Source organism: Tachyglossus aculeatus, chromosome 3, assembly GCF_015852505.1.
Source record: "Tachyglossus aculeatus isolate mTacAcu1 chromosome 3, mTacAcu1.pri, whole genome shotgun sequence".
NCBI lineage: Eukaryota > Metazoa > Chordata > Mammalia > Monotremata > Tachyglossidae > Tachyglossus > Tachyglossus aculeatus.
This window is the reverse complement of record NC_052068.1, coordinates 104,513,986-104,520,027: the sequence shown is the minus strand read 5'-3', so window position 1 is coordinate 104,520,027 and position 6,042 is coordinate 104,513,986. Positions and strand designations below refer to the sequence as shown.

At 50.1% G+C, this 6,042-nt stretch overlaps 1 non-coding gene across 1 annotated transcript; it reads left to right on the top strand.

Annotated features, from left to right (window-relative positions):
* The first annotated feature begins 1,348 nt into the window (after nt 1-1,348).
* Nucleotides 1,349-1,486, top strand: LOC119926378. Its single transcript, XR_005450259.1, has one exon. It is a non-coding gene; the product is annotated as a small nucleolar RNA SNORA7 (small nucleolar RNA).
* The last annotated feature ends 4,556 nt before the right edge of the window (nt 1,487-6,042 follow it).

Sequence of the window (6,042 nt, the reverse complement as noted above, 5' to 3'; positions counted from 1 at the left end):
CCTATGGTTAGCCCAAATGTCACGCTCACGTCGATAGCTGAGTGGCCTTCAGAGGAGGTGATCTTCAGCAGGGCGGGGATGTCAGAGAAAAACTGCTGGACAATGTTGGACCCTCAGAAAGACAAGAAGATCGAAGCTGAAAAGAAGACTCCGAAGAGCCCTCCACTGAGCCAGGAGGCAACGGCCATCTTCCCACATGCTCCTGGTTTCATGACGACCTCGTAGCTTAGGGGGAGGCAGGTAGTGCCCTAGCGGTTCTAGGACAAGGCCATTAGGACGAAAAACTCCTAGGCAGTATTCAGGACCACCAGGAAGAGCTTGAGCGGCACAGCTTAAGAAGGAGATGGATCAGCAGTTAGTCAAACAGATGGTGACGGATTTGGGGATAGTGACAGAGATGAGGCAGAGGTCGATAAGGGGCAGGTTCCCGAGGAAGACGTATATGGGGGTGTGGAGGCTCCGGTCTTGGACAGTGACGGCGACAGTGTGGAGATTCCCCATCAGGGTCGCCAGGTGGACCAGGAGGAACAGCGCAGCATGGACCAGTTGCAACTCCCGGACCTCTGAAAATCCCAGAAAGAGTTTCCTCACCGTAGAGATGCTGGACATTTTGGGGGGATGATGACAACGTCTTGCACAGGAAGAGGGAAGACTTCAATTTGCAGGCCTTGATGGCGTCGATGAAGGAATCAACATTAATTCCCATAGGAGTAAATCAATCGTTTGTACGTTCCGAGCACCTACAGAGTTCAGTAGTATCAGTACAAATGATCCCTGCTGTTAAGGAATTCCAAGCTCACAGTCTTGTTGGAGTGGCATAGTGAAGTGAAAAGGGCACAGTCTTTGGAGTCCGATGACCAAGGTTCTAATTCTGGCTCTGCAACTTGCCTCTTGTGTGACCTTGGACCTAACTTCTCTGAGCACCAGATTCTTCATTAAAAAAAAACCCGGAAATTCAATGCCTCAATTCATCCTCGCTACTGAGAATGTGATCCTAGTATGGAGTAAACACTGTGTCCTACCTGATTACTGTGCATCTCCTCCTCTACATACTCCTGTGGTTGGTATACAATTAGCATTTATCACAAGACACAAGCATTATTATTATTTGAGGGGAGAGTAACCTAAAATTAATTGCAGTTAGGAGACCCCCGAAGAGCATAGAGATGAACTTGAATGATGTGAAATTTTGTAGGTCAATCAACGTATTTATCGAGCAGTTCCTATATGCAGAACACTGTCCTAAATGCTCAGGAAAGTCGAACATGATGGAGTTGGTTAGTACATTCCCTGCCTACGACGGGCTTACAGTCTAGAAGTGATTTTATATTCAAACTAATATTCTCAGCCCCTCTCAGGATCGTACCTGGAGAGTTTCCAGTATTCTACCAGTCTCGGCTATGGGAGAGAGAGTCAAGCAGAGGCCTACACATTCCATTCCTAGCTGGAGCAGTTGCTAGCAAGTGGCAGGCAATCTGCTGCAAGTCAAATCTCACCTGTGCTGGGAAGCAACGGCATGGGAGAGAGTCGAGGGTGGAGACTCAGATTTAATGCCTGGAAGAAGGCAATGGTAAACCACTGCCAAATGTTTGCCAAGAAGGCTTTATGGATAAACTACAAGTATTCATTCTGGTATATGCATCCATAATAATAATGATAATAATGATAATAATAATAGCATTTGTTAAATGCTTACTATGCGCCAAGCACTGTTCTAAAACTCTGGGATGGGTACAAGGTGAACAGGTTGTCCCACGTGGGGCTCACAGTCTTAATCCCCATTTTAAAGATGAGGTAACTGAGGCTTAGATAAGTTAAGAAATTTGCCCAAGGTCACATCGCAGACATATGGCGGATCGTGGATTAGAACCCATGACCTCTGACTCCCAAGTCCACTCTCTTTCCACTGAGCCACGCTTCTTGGTAAACATAAAGAAGTGGTTTACTATTGTCTCCTTCATTCATTCATTCATTCATTCATTCAATCTTATTTATTGAGCGCTTACTGTGTGCAGAGCATTGTACTAAGCGCTTGGGAAGTACATGTTTGCAACATATAGAAACGGTCCCTACCCAACAGCGGGCTCACAGTCTAGAAGGAGGAGAGACGACAAAACAAAACATATTAACAAAATAAAGTAAATAAATAAACAGAATAGTAAATATGTACAAGTAAATAAATACAGTAATAAATATGTACAAACATATATACAGGTGCTGTGGGAAGGAGGTATGGCGGGGGGAGGGGGAAAGGAAGGAGGGGGCTCAGTCTGGGAAGGCCTTTTCACTCCTTCGGCGCAGTGAAAATTGGAGTCTCTGCTGTTGTCTTTGATCCACATTTTGATCATTTGTTCATCTGCCTTTGACTCTTTCCCATGCCGCTGCTGCTTAGCACAGGTACATGAACTTTGTGTGATGCTACTACTTAGACTTTTCTGTTATGGGTAACCCTAGCGAGAGTATCTTTCAATGGCACGGCTCTAAGCTTCATTGGTATACGCAAACTGTCCTGCCACGGTAAGGCGTTGATTCGTAGGAGAACTTCCGTTCAGAAAAATTGATTATGGCACCGGGGTTTTTCCGAGAACCGGTCACGCTCTCTCATCCCTGATAATCACTTTCCCACTGAAAACGTTTTTGACATACAGGAACCACTAATAGCCGAAGTGACGTAGCATCCGAGCCTGGCGGGTGGTTGGATGGGGATGTTGGAGGGAGGAAAGCTGTGATGGTGATGAGGTCACTGGTGGATAGAGTACGGGCCTGGGAATCAGAAAGACCTCGTACCCCTTTAAGTGGTTCTCTGATTCGAATCTGTTTAGGCCGGCAAGCCATATCCAGCTTCCATCACCTGAAGCCCGCGTGTAGTAGCAACCATTATGGCTGCTGTCACGCGGTAGACGAATGCCACTCCCGTACGAGTATCCACCGCAGTGAACGCGTATCTCTTTCCCTGGCTTAGGGGCAAGGGCTCTATGTTGACCATAGGGCCGAGAATTCATTTGCATACAATGTTTACAATCTTGCAAGAATTCACGTACCTCCCTGTGCGTTCCTTCCCACCCCGGTCCCCGGAGGGTTTGGTACGTGGCATCTTCCCCGCTATGAGCTAGTGCCTTGTATACACTCTGGATGGCGTTGGTGGGCCGTGCCTTCCGCACTTGTGCGAGCGCGTCTGCCTCCACGTTCCCGGGGCCCCTGGTGAGCTGGCACATGGTACACGGTGAGGAGGGTCTCCCGGGATCTTAATATTCGAGCGATGCCACATGCCACATCTCTTTTCCCATATCTCGCCCCGTCCTACCATCCACTCCTTGGCTTCCCACACCCCAGCCATGGGGCGAGGCTACTGTATATGGCCCACGAGTCTGTTGCCAAGGCATCTACATCAGGGTGCGTGGATAGGAGCATCCACACAGCCCTGAGTTCAGCCCATTGACTGGACAGACGAACCCCTTCTTCCCAGACGATGGTGCACAAGGTGAAGGAGGGGTGACTGCAACTGCAGCCCACGTACTCGGCTGACCCGTCAGTGCCAGTTGGCTGCGTCTCCTCCCCCTTCTCCACAGGTCGGTTCTAGCAAATTGGTACCGAGGGTATTGATACAGGGGGTCCAGGGTCCTCAAATGTCACCACCCCCAATATACATTCGGGCACCGTTGTGCTGAGTACCTAATAGGTGACAGGGGCCACCCGCCCCACACCCAATCTGAGGGTGGTTCTCACAGCGGAGGTGCTGTGACCCCAAACCCTGCGATCCTCATCCGGGGGCCTGTGAATTTGCTGGGGTCCGTGTGTACAGGGGTGACTTCTGCACCTGTGTTTACCAAGGCGAGGGTGGACTGAATATTCTCGAGACCCCAGGAAATGGTCTGGGTAACGTATGGCCTCCGATCCCCACCGACTGATCTGCCCTGAAGGGAGGGACATTGGTCACTTCCCTACGGCTGTTCTCTCCGTTCGCTCAGGTCCAGGTGTAGTGATGCAGAAGGCACCACCCGGGGCAGAGTGAAAGGGCCTTCTTTTTTGCGTCCATTGACACTTTCGGGTGCTTCAGCTGTGGGTTTACTTTCCCCTGTAGTATACCTCTGATAGGTGATTTTTTCCATGGAGTGAATAGAACAGTATTTGGCTACTTATCTATCTTCTCTCGTTTGGCCGCTACTAAATCTGTCCACATTTGGGATCGGGATACCTTCTGCATTGCTCCTTCCGGAGCGATGAGTTTTGTCGGAGCCACCCCTCGAATCTTGCTAGGCTTTGAAATCAGCCCCATCAGATTCTCCAAAGCCAGTATAAGATGTATGACAAGCTTGCCCATATTTTCCTCAGCCAGCGACGGCAACACTCCCTTGTATGTGTGTGGGGGGCGGGGGGGCGAAGGGGGGCGTTGACCGGAGGAGCTTACTGTGCATCCTGGAATTCAGGGGTGCTGCATCGGGGCTATAATCTCCCGCGGCATATATTTGCTGACTCATTCCCAACCTTCCTAATAACGCATATGCCCATTGTATATCCACCCACTATTTTGGTTCAGCGGGTAGCTCGTCCGGGGTGGCCCAGGTGTCAGCCACTCCCCAATCCGTCAGAGAGTGGTTACCCCTGTTGGTCTGACCCACCTGCAACCACTACCTGATTTGGAGGGTAGCTGCTACTCCAGCTAGTTTAATCCCGTCACCGCTCTGGTCCCAACAGCGGACAATCCAGGATAGCAGCGTTTATCAGGGCTGCTGCCAGTATTGCTTGTGGACCTCCATCATTTCCGCCTGGGTGTAATCCGGTACAGTGATGTGGTCTCTGGGTTCAGGGTTCCCTACCCCTTCAGGGCTCAGGATAGTTTTAGTTTCCTGAGTAATGAGGGGTTGTACCCTTCCCTCGATGTCTTCTTCTATGATGTTTATCATTTCCTCATCAGCCCATTCTTCATCAGGGTGCCAGGCGTCCGGGTCCCAGTTGATGCCCATTATAAGTGCCTGTACCCTGGGGTGGCCTATCGGTCGCCCCTTCAGCTTTGCTAGCCTGCACTTCAAGATGATCCCCTTCTCAACTACTTCTTCGGCGGTCTTATTTGCCATTTGTAGGGGTCCGGCATAAAGCTCTTTCTACTCCTGGTTCTCGCCAGCCACCTTTTCGGCTTTGCGGATCTTACTGTCATTTTCCAGCAGCATATTCATTTCATGTTGGCATGCTGCCAGGAACAGCCGCCTTAGGTTCACAACAGCTCTCCTCTCTGATTTCGACATCATGTCCAGGGTTCGTAGAGCATACTCTATGCCCTTCGGGGTCTCCACTATTGCACCTCATTCCGGGGGTCGGGGGAAGCCATATCAAGCACTTCAGCTACACCTGTCCACACCCCTCACTCTGATTTCGAAATCTTATGCATGTCCAGGGCTCGTGGAGCATTCTTTATGCCCATTCCCAGGGGGCCGGGGCAGTCATATCAAGCATTCACCGACACCCCTCCACACCCCCGAGTTCTACCTCAGGATCTGAAATCCCGGGTGTCTCGCCTCCTTTTTACCCATGTTTGTGGTTTGGGGCGTCGCCAGCCAATCCAGCTGACTATGCCAAATCAATCAATCAATCAATCAATCGTATTTATTGAGCGCTTACTTTGTGCAGAGCACTGTACTAAGCGCTTGGGAAGTACAAGCTGGCAACATATAGAGACAGTCCGTACCCAACAGTGGGCTCACAGTCTAGAAGGGGGAGACAGAGAACAAAGCCAAACATACTTACAAAATTAAATAAATAGAATAGATAGGTACAAGTAAAATAAATAAATAAATAGAGAAATATGTACAAACATATATACATATATACAGGTGCTGTGGGGAAGGGAAGGAGGTAAGATGCGGGGGATGGAGAGGGGGACGAGGGGGAGAGGAAGGAAGGGGCTCAGTCTGGGAAGGCCTCCTGGAGGAGATGAGCTCTCAGTAGGGCCTTGAAGGGAGGAAGAGAGCTAGCTTGGCGGATGGGCAGAGGGAGGGCATTCCAGGCCTGGGGGAGGACGTGGGCCGGGTGTCGATGGAGGGACAG